Raw genomic sequence first — 9252 nt, 5'->3', positions numbered from 1 at the left:
CCTGCCCCAACCTCACTGCCCCACTCCTGCATTGCCATAAGAACATGAGAATTGCCCAGCGGGATCCAGCCAGTAGCCCATCTGGTCCAGCATCCTGCTCTCTCTGTGGCCAGCCAGATACCCAGGGAAAGCCCACACCTGAGCGCGACAGCATTCTCCCCCCCTGCAGTTTCTGGCAACTGCCGTTCAGTAGTGTTCCTCCTCTGAAAGTGTCCCAGCAAGGACACTGCCAGGAAGCTGGGCCCTGCCCCTACTTGCCAGCTGCTCCTGCACAGTGACCTCTTCAACTTTATTTAAAGGAGCAGCTGGTGCAGCTGCAACCCTCCTTGCAGGGTTTTTTGAGGCCTCTTGCCCTTCGTGGGCTGCTGCGTTAAGTCTGCCATAGCAAGCAAAAGCAGTATTTGTGGCACCTCTAACAAACGCCATTTGGTGTTTGTTAAAGGCGCCACAAGACTCTGCGTTATTTTTGCATCATGCAATGGCAGCAGGACACAGGTAGGTTGCCCGTGGTGTTACAGAAGAGAGGAAATGGGGAATTAGACACAAAAAGTTGTCGTTTGGGGCAAAAGCTGAACGTTTCATGGCCTGAAAAGCAGAATTACTAGGTTGAAAGGCTGGTGGAGCTGGTGTGTGTAATAATTGCACGGAATAGGAAAATCTGGCAAAGTACAAGTTGTCATCGTCCGATTATACAAAAAAATACACTTGTTGAAATTATCGGTACAGCTGTTAAAGGTCCCTTTGCACGTTTGTGAGAGAGCAGAATGCCAGCACCTAAAGTTGTCACCATCTAGGATTGCCAGCTTTTATACTTGACTCTGCTCTTGTGCCTCTAACAGCAGCTTTATGTGCCGATATTAGTAGGTGGTAGATTTTATCTCCTACTGCAAATAACTTTCACCTGCTGATTTTGACTGACAGAGGCGTAAGAGCCAATTAAATTTGGGGGAGGGGTCTAGGCGGATAGCTGTCCCTTTGATACCTGCTGAAGACAACTGCCGTTCACCAGAAGGTTAGTCTATAGCAGTCTTCCCCAAAGGCTGTGGTGGCTGGCGGCTGATGGGAGTTGTGGTCCAAAACATCTGGAGGGCACCAGGTTGGGGAAGGCTGATTTAAAGTGCCTAAGCATATTCATGTTTCCCTGCACTTCTGGTTTTATCTCTGGGCTGGTGAACTGATTGCATCTTGTCTTCAGTTCTGTTAACTGCCTCACTCTTTAACTGATGGGTGAAGTAATGGAAATAAATATGACCATTTCAGTGTAAGAAGGATTTTGTAGCTACTTAGGGCGGGGGGTGAGTTTCTTATTAAACTAAAGAATAGAAATAAATAGTTGGTTGTTTGGAGGAAAAGACAATAAAATGCTTTGCTCATACCAAAAGAGATTGGATTGTGTATTCTGTGCTAATGGGTCTGCTGAAAACAATTGCATAAATGAAACATTCAGAGGGAGCACCCTTTAATTAAAGTCAAATTAAAGATTGGTTATAAATTCTACAGAAAGTTCCAGTATACTAAGTGCCTTGTAGTTACTTCCCTTCATCTTTACAACAGGTTAAGTAAGTACAGTAGTACCTTGATTCTCAAATTTAATCCGTTCCGGAAGTCTGGTCCAAAACCAAAGCGTTCCAAAACCAAGGTGTGCTTTCCCATAGAAAATAATGCAAAATGGATTAATCTGTTCCAGACTTTTAAAAACAACCCCTAAAACAGCAATTTAACATGAATTTTACTATCTAACGAGACCACTGATCCACAAAATAAAAGCAATAAACAATGTACTGCAATCACACAATCAATCAATCAATCAGTAGCTGAACTGGGTTCCACACAGTCACAAAAACAAAACAAAAAAGCTCCCCCAAAAAACCGAACACAAAATAAGTAGCAAAAACAGACAGACCTCAGTGTAACACTCAAAACAGAAGTGTGGCACTCAAATCAGAAGCGTAAGACTCAAAACGGAGCAGGTTCAGCTTCTGAAAAAAGTTCACAAACCAGAACACTTACTTCCAGGTTTGCAGTGTTTGGGTTCCAAGTTGTTTCAGTACCAAGGTGTTTGAGAACCAAGGTACCACTGTACAGGCAGCCTACCTTAAGGAAATCAAAACTTAATTAACTGAGTAGAGTTGAACCTGATAAGGCTTGTCATGCCCAAATTCAGCATCCTGTTTACAAGGCTTGCATTGTCGATCAACAATAATGTGACCAGCACTTTACAGAGCAGTCCTAATCCCCATAGCCACTGCCTGGAGGAGGTTAGGGTAGGGCAGAAGTGGCCCCTAAGCTGGAGGAAACGGGCTCTACCTGTAATACTCCCATAAACAGCTTTGCAGGAATGAATTTACTGCCTATGCTTCTTTTCACCAGCTGTAGGGTCTGAATTGGGCTGGGTGGGATGGAGTTGGCTTAGGATCCACTGTCTCCAATGCTCCCCAGCTAGGCCCCAGGATTGGGCCCATCAACTGTACCTGAAAGTTGGCAGTGTAAATTATCCCCCACACTGGAAACAAGTTGGGAATGAAAACCAAACTCCCCCCCCCATACTTTATGCCCATGCCAATGTGAGCCACCTCTGAAGTGGCAAGCTGCCCGTCATTCGCTCCCAAATTTGGATTGCTCTACCCACCAATACCTATGCATTGCATTTCAAGAGAATCGCCAACTGGCATCTTTGGAGGGAAACTGAAGCTCTGCTCCCAGAGGTGCTCAGCCTACTCCTATTTACAGTAGGGGGTGAAATGTGCCTGTTAATTGCTTTCACAGGATTCCCTTCCTGTCTATTGGCCCTGAGACCCCATAGACACCCACTCTCTGGACACTTTCCTAGCCTTTTCTGGCAAGAACAGTGCTCATTCTTAAGTGTCCTCCGGGCAAGCAACTTGTGAATCCCTCTTGGCCCTCACCATAGCTACTCCAGCTCAGGTCTAAGTGAATTAGCTGCCTCCAGAGATGATCCCGTCCCAATTAGTTTGTGTCTCAGAGTCTCTCTAAGGGCTAAACTTTCCACTCTGAGTACTAAACCTGCTGTCTACCCTCCTTAGCTGAACGGGCACCAAATTACAGTTGCTACTCCTCACTCCCAGTGGTAAATAGTCGTATAAATAAACACAGTTAAGGGATATATCCCAATCCTCTCTGAACCAAAAGGAAACCCAAAAATCAATCCCAGGACAGAGAGAGAGAGTCAAAGACTGAACACCTATAGCAGTCCAAAGAGCATGGAAAGGCTGTGTGCAGTTGTGCCAACCAGTTTTCCTAATACTATGACTACTACTAATAACAGCAGCAGCAGCACTTATAGAGTTGTTGGTATCTGTCTGTCTGGGGAGACAATGGAGTGTGCCAAAGTGACCTCTCTAGGGTGCAAGCCTGGGCAGTGTGTCTGGAGGTCCTGGGCTGCCCAGACGACAAGACCCTGCTCTCGGTCTCACTGATGTGGTCCAAAGGAGAGAAGAGCAATATGTTTGGCACCAGCATTTCAAATATTTGAAGTCATTTTTGTACATTGTCTCAGCAAAGCCTTACAGCAGCCTTGTAAAGTCAAGTATCACCAGCCCCACATTGCAAATGGTCATCAGGGAAATTGAGCTGAAGCTGGGAAAGTGACACAACTACCTGCCAGGAAATAACTTCTTTAAAGGATAAGTTTAGCCATTATTGTTAATATTTGGGGGTGGGAATGGTTTCATATGGAAAATCATTTAAATATATGATTGGCACACTTATAGCATAAAGTGATGCTAAAGTTCAGGAAAAGCTTTACCACTTGGTTCTATTGAATGTACAACATGATTTTTCCAGGCGTAGGAAAAATGTGCAGATGGTTTCATGTGTTTGGACTGTTTCAAAAGTGTTCAGACCCAACACAGTACAATTACGACAACTTAAACAGAAGAGAGACAGGTGTCAATATAGGTATTGTAAGAACTAAGAAGCAGCAAAAGCTGGATAAGGCAAGCAAAAAAGTATAGAATTTGCTAAGAGCTCATGAGCAATCTATTCAATGTTTTCATTAGTAGTAGTGAAATAAGGGGGTGGATGAAATCGGCTGATTGTGAGAAGCAGAGAGGCATTGTTAGCGTTGGAAAGAATCAGGAAGTTGTGCAGGACAACCCAGCTGACCTCACAAACAACGGGAGTGATAGAAACAAAATGGAATCTAATCGCACAAAGTATCACTTGCAGGCTGCGTCCTGAGGTCCTGTAAACCACAGTTTTGCTATCTGCTGGAGCTCCAAAGAGGGAAAGATAGCCAGCAATTGTGTTCAATCAAAAGGTGTCTTCATGAATAGTACTGGGTAGCAGACTGTGGCCGGAGTACAGTAGAACAGTGTTCAGCAGCTACAGTTAACTGTGACAGAGAATTCTTAAAACTGTGCTTTATTATACTGTGTTAAATCAATGCCCTTTAATAACCAAAACATAAAATAAAAGAGGGTGTGTTGTATCCAGACTAAGTTAATTACACTTAACGCTTGTCCACATTTGAGCATTAATCCATTCCCCCTCCATATTCTAATTAGACCTAAGTAGTCCACAGCTGTGCATATTTGAATTTGTATATGAAGACCAACTTGATATTTCCCATTCATACCAGTAGGAGTTCCCTTTGGTGTTTGTCTCTGCCTCCTAATTTGTTTATTCCATTATGCCAATCAAGAACTAGCAAAGGGTAGCTGCAGGTAGCTGCATGCACATGTTGTTATTTTTGTTTAAATCTCATACAAGAAGTGTGCAAAAGCACACAGTCAGGCAATTGTAAACTAGCTTGTGCGGTTTTCTGGTTTTGCGCAAATCTGAGGAATCAAAAGAACAGGCAGGAAATCCTTCAGGAGTGCACTGAAAAGTTACAAGCACAGCCAGGAAAGAAATAAAAGCACGAAGGAAGTAGTGGGCATGGAAAGGGAAGCAGTAGAAACTGACCATTGATCCACCCACCCCAAACAACCAAATAGTCTGCAACCTGAGTGGAGCAGTTTGGAGCCTGATTTCCCCCCTTTTAGATTTTAGATGATAAAGAATAACAACAACAAATAAGAATGCATTCTGAAGGGGGGAGGGGGCACCGATTTTTCTTTAAATACCAGCTTGGCTCCCATTTATCCTGCCAATTTCTGCTGTAGCTAGACCATCTGCTTTGCATGTAAAATGCGACTCCCAGGATCTCCGGGTTGGGGTGGGAAAGTTTCCTGTTTGAAAATTATCATTATTATTAATACCCCGCCCGTCTGGGTGGGTTTCCGGACCCCGGAGAGCCACTGCCAGTCAGTGCGGGCAATATCAGCTACAAGGATGATGGGCTGACTCAGTATAAAGCAGCGTTCCTACAATAGCCCGCTGAACCGTTTAGAAGAAAACTGCTCCTTAAGACGCGCGTAGGATGTGTTCGCTATAAGAGGCAATCATGCAAGCGGTTTGGGAAGAGCAGCGCTAGAATTAAGCGTGGGCGCAATTAAAGCTGCAAAGCCCCTGGGGACATCCGCAACAGCCCAATTATGCCCCACCCAGGGGCGTGTTTCTCTGCCTTGGGTCACAACCGGAGCAGGAGCGGCCATGTGCAGCGTAACCCTGATATTCAGGGACCGGCTGCTGCAGGCCTTCTTTGATCATAGCCGAAGTGAGGAGCCCAGACTTTCCGGGCTAGCGCTGCGCACAGCCATAGAAGCTTATTGGATCGCGTCGGGTGGGATGGATTGTAAACACAGGCTAGTCCCCGCTCGCCCACACATGGATTCCTTCCAAGTGCCTCTGAGATTCGGGAAAACGGGGATCTCGAAAAGGAAAAATTAAAAACGTATCACCCTCTAGCGGGGCAGCGACAGCTAACTCGGCAAGCTAGCACTTCTGCGCTCCAGAATCAGGAAAGGAACTTTTATCCGGTCCCTTACGGTGGAAAAAAAAACCTCTACGTGGAGACAAGCAGGATGGGATACGACCAAGTAAACTCGATGCAAAAAGAAGCGCGGGCCCCGCGAGGGACCTTGCTGTACCTGGACTCGCCGGTAGAGGGCGCCATTAAGGCATAATAGGGAACTTTGATAAGATTGCGAGGTCTCTCTCTCTCTCCCTCCTCCCCACCCACTTTCCCTTTTTTCAAAAGACGTCATTCCTGTGGTTGTAAAATCCTTCCCTCCTGTTCCTGCTTTTTGCTAACTCCAGGACATCAAGGCTTCCAAAGGGCGCAAAGGGATTCTTGTTTTTCCACCCTCGATCACGTGGGGCGAAATCTGCCTTTTTCTTTCGAGCGGGGAAACTTGAGCGAGACCCGCGCCTGGCGCCTTCCCAAGAGAAAAGGGAGCGGAGGCGCGCGGAACTGGCGCCAGCTGGGCGCGGAGGAAAGGCCTTTCGGGTTTCGTAGGGAGCGTCTGGCTGAGAAACGCGCTCTTGGGCCCAGGGGCGTCCCACTTTCCCGGCCTGGGCCGTTGCTCCTCCCCACCCAAAAGAGCCGCTTCGCCCCTGGCCTGGGTTCGCTCTTGCCCGACGCTCCCTTGCCCGTTTCAAGTCTTCCCCTGCGCCCCCCTCCTGCTCCCTCCCCTTCCCGATCAACTTCCAAAGGCGCCCCGGATTTGCTCCTCGTACGCCGCCGGCTCTCTCGGGGAAGATAAAGTTTCCCGCGCTCCTAGCACCCAGCGACCCCCGCACCGCTGCCTTCCCCATCGCTCCGGAATCTTGCGAGGACGGGGCACCCAGCTTCCAGGCCCAAAAGCTTGTTTATGCGAAGAATTTCTTCTTCCTTAAAAGGGCAATGGCTCTGTTGCGCTAGGGGCCAGTCGGCAGCGAGGTCGAACTCGGCAAAAGCGTCTCTGGTGTGTCCTCGCGTGGGCGCCGCCGCAAAAAGGAGATAAGAAAAAGAAGAAAAACCCAAATCCATGGTAGGGCCATACCTTTATTCAGACAAACACAATGTCACAAAATAGTGAGCAAGCTTCAGAGTCCTACAGAGCCCTTCATCAGGCTACAAGATGGCAAACGAAACGGAATTCTTTTGGCAGGAGGGAAATCTGGCTTGATGTTGAAGCTTGCCTTGGTCTTAGTCTTTAGATAAAGCGAGGCAAGAGGTGTCAAATTTAATAGACTGGCGCATGGGTGTAGCCAGGGGGGGAGCAGTAAATAATGCAAAACAGGTGCACTGCCCTGAGCAGCATCCCTCTGGGTACCAGTAAACAACAGCAGGTGTGCACTCTTGCCCTTGTGCCACTGTGGCAAGCTGGATGCTGGACTAGATGGTTTTTTGGCTTGTTCCAAGGGGTCTTCCTAACATGAAACAGCAGAGCCAATCTCTGAGCACTGGCTCTTATATGTGTGGGAGATCAGCAGCCAAACCAAACAAATACATATTCTTGCTAGTCAGCATGAGAAGGGGCCAAGTCCACAGAGCTGTATTGCTAATGGGCAGATACTCAGACCATAGAAGTACAATTAGCAGAGGGGGCTCTGTGTGATGTCATTTCTGCTGCTTTCCTGGAGAGGAAGGAGCATACAGTGGTACCTCAGGTTAAGTACGGTACTTAATTCATTCCGGAGGTCCGCTCTTAACCTGAAACTGTTCTTAACCTGAAGCACCACTTTAGCTAATGGGGCCTCCTGCTGCTGCCGCACCGCCGGAGCACGATTTCTGTTCTCAGCCTGAAGCAAAGTTCTTAACCTGAAGCACTATTTCTGGGTTAGCGGAGTCTGTAACCTGAAGCGTATGTAACCTGAAGCGTATGTCACCTGAGGTACCACTGTATAGTGTTTCTTGTTCTCCTCTCTCTTACTTTGACCAGTGTGGGATGTAGACATGCCTTCACTTCCTCCAGCTTTAGGCACATACCTGAAGCTGGTTATACTGTAAATATAAGTATTTTGCTTCCATCGTTTTTACTGGTGCCATTGCTGTGAGCCAATGCATGAGAACAAAGTAAGTAAATCTTGTTTTCAAATTTACAAGTTGTTGCCTGATTCTCTGTTAAGTGAAGGAAGAAGGGGGACGCCAGCTTACTTCATAGCTGGACTTGCTCAAAGCAAGGTTTTACAGCGTAATTTCTATGCTTTTAATTTTGCTGCCAAGGATGGAATTCTGAAACAGTCCAACCTACACAGCCTGGAGGGAAGGCTGGTTGCAAGACTGCTATGAAACCACCTAACTTCACCGCAGCAGCAGAACAGTTCTCTCAACCCCAGAAATAAGCACACATATGAGGACGCAGAAGGATCTCCTGGGTTTTATACACTGTGCAATACACAATTCTATCTACCCTCTATTATGTGTGTTGTGGGGTGCCTGGACCCCTCTTCTAATTCCTGGGTGCCAGGTGCTGGATTTTGCATGTTAAAAAACAGGCCAGGCTGGCTTCCCATGTTCAGGAAATTATGTTCAGAGGAAGGGGTTAGGCTGAATGTCTTGTCCTTCTTCTAATTCCTGGATTCTGCACCTCATTTCCCAAGGAAACACAGCCCCTAGGTGAGTGCCCGGGCCCTGGGATCTCACACTGCTCAGACATTGGGGTGACTAGTAACAATATCTAGATACCTGTTTCAGGTATCACGTGATGTAAGCACCTGTTATGAAAGCTCCTGCTATGACAAACCTCTTTGAGCTTTTAAGGGTCAGACTCAAGTAAAGTTTGTCCTGGACTGTACACTTCAGGTTCCTGTTGGCTGGTTTCAATCTTCCCTCCCCAGGGAGGATTTTGAGGCTCTGTCTCTGGTTCCAGGAATTCCAATTTGATAATCTGAAAACATTGCCTGGTAGAGGGTCTCACCCAAATATCAGGGCTCCCACAGACTGACATGACTATTCTTCTGGAGCCCATCTTTGCAGAGGATTACGGATCTCTGTAGGGATAACCAGCTTTATGCCTCCCCGCCCCGGCCCCCGGCTTACATATGCAGGGTCCTTCATGGGTCTCATATTATCAGAGCAGGAGTGAGAAAAGAGGAAAAGGCTGCATCCCTTCACAACTGCATCCCTCTCTGGTGCATCTGGTCCAGAGTGACCCTGATCTATACGGGGCAAGGGGTTTGTGTTTTCAACTGGATCGATGGCTTCCATCCAGTGTCTCTTTCATTAAAACAACCCCCTCTCAAAAGGGAGGCGGCGGGTCTCTTTACAGAGGCGCAGAGGTGGCGGCGTCACAGCGACGAGGGCAAGGAAAGATCATTGGAGAAATCAGCGGTTTTTACTACGACGACTAATCCCGGTGGCGGGGCCCGCGAGCGTCGCCTTGCAGAACGGGAACAGACGAAACACCAGGATGAAAGCGGCTT

The sequence above is a fragment of the Podarcis pityusensis genome (genome assembly GCF_964106645.2).
Source record: "Podarcis pityusensis genome assembly, chromosome: 1".
Taxonomy (NCBI): Eukaryota; Metazoa; Chordata; class Lepidosauria; order Squamata; family Lacertidae; genus Podarcis; species Podarcis pityusensis.
The sequence above is the reverse complement of the archived record's forward strand: the minus strand, read 5'-3'. Positions refer to the sequence as shown.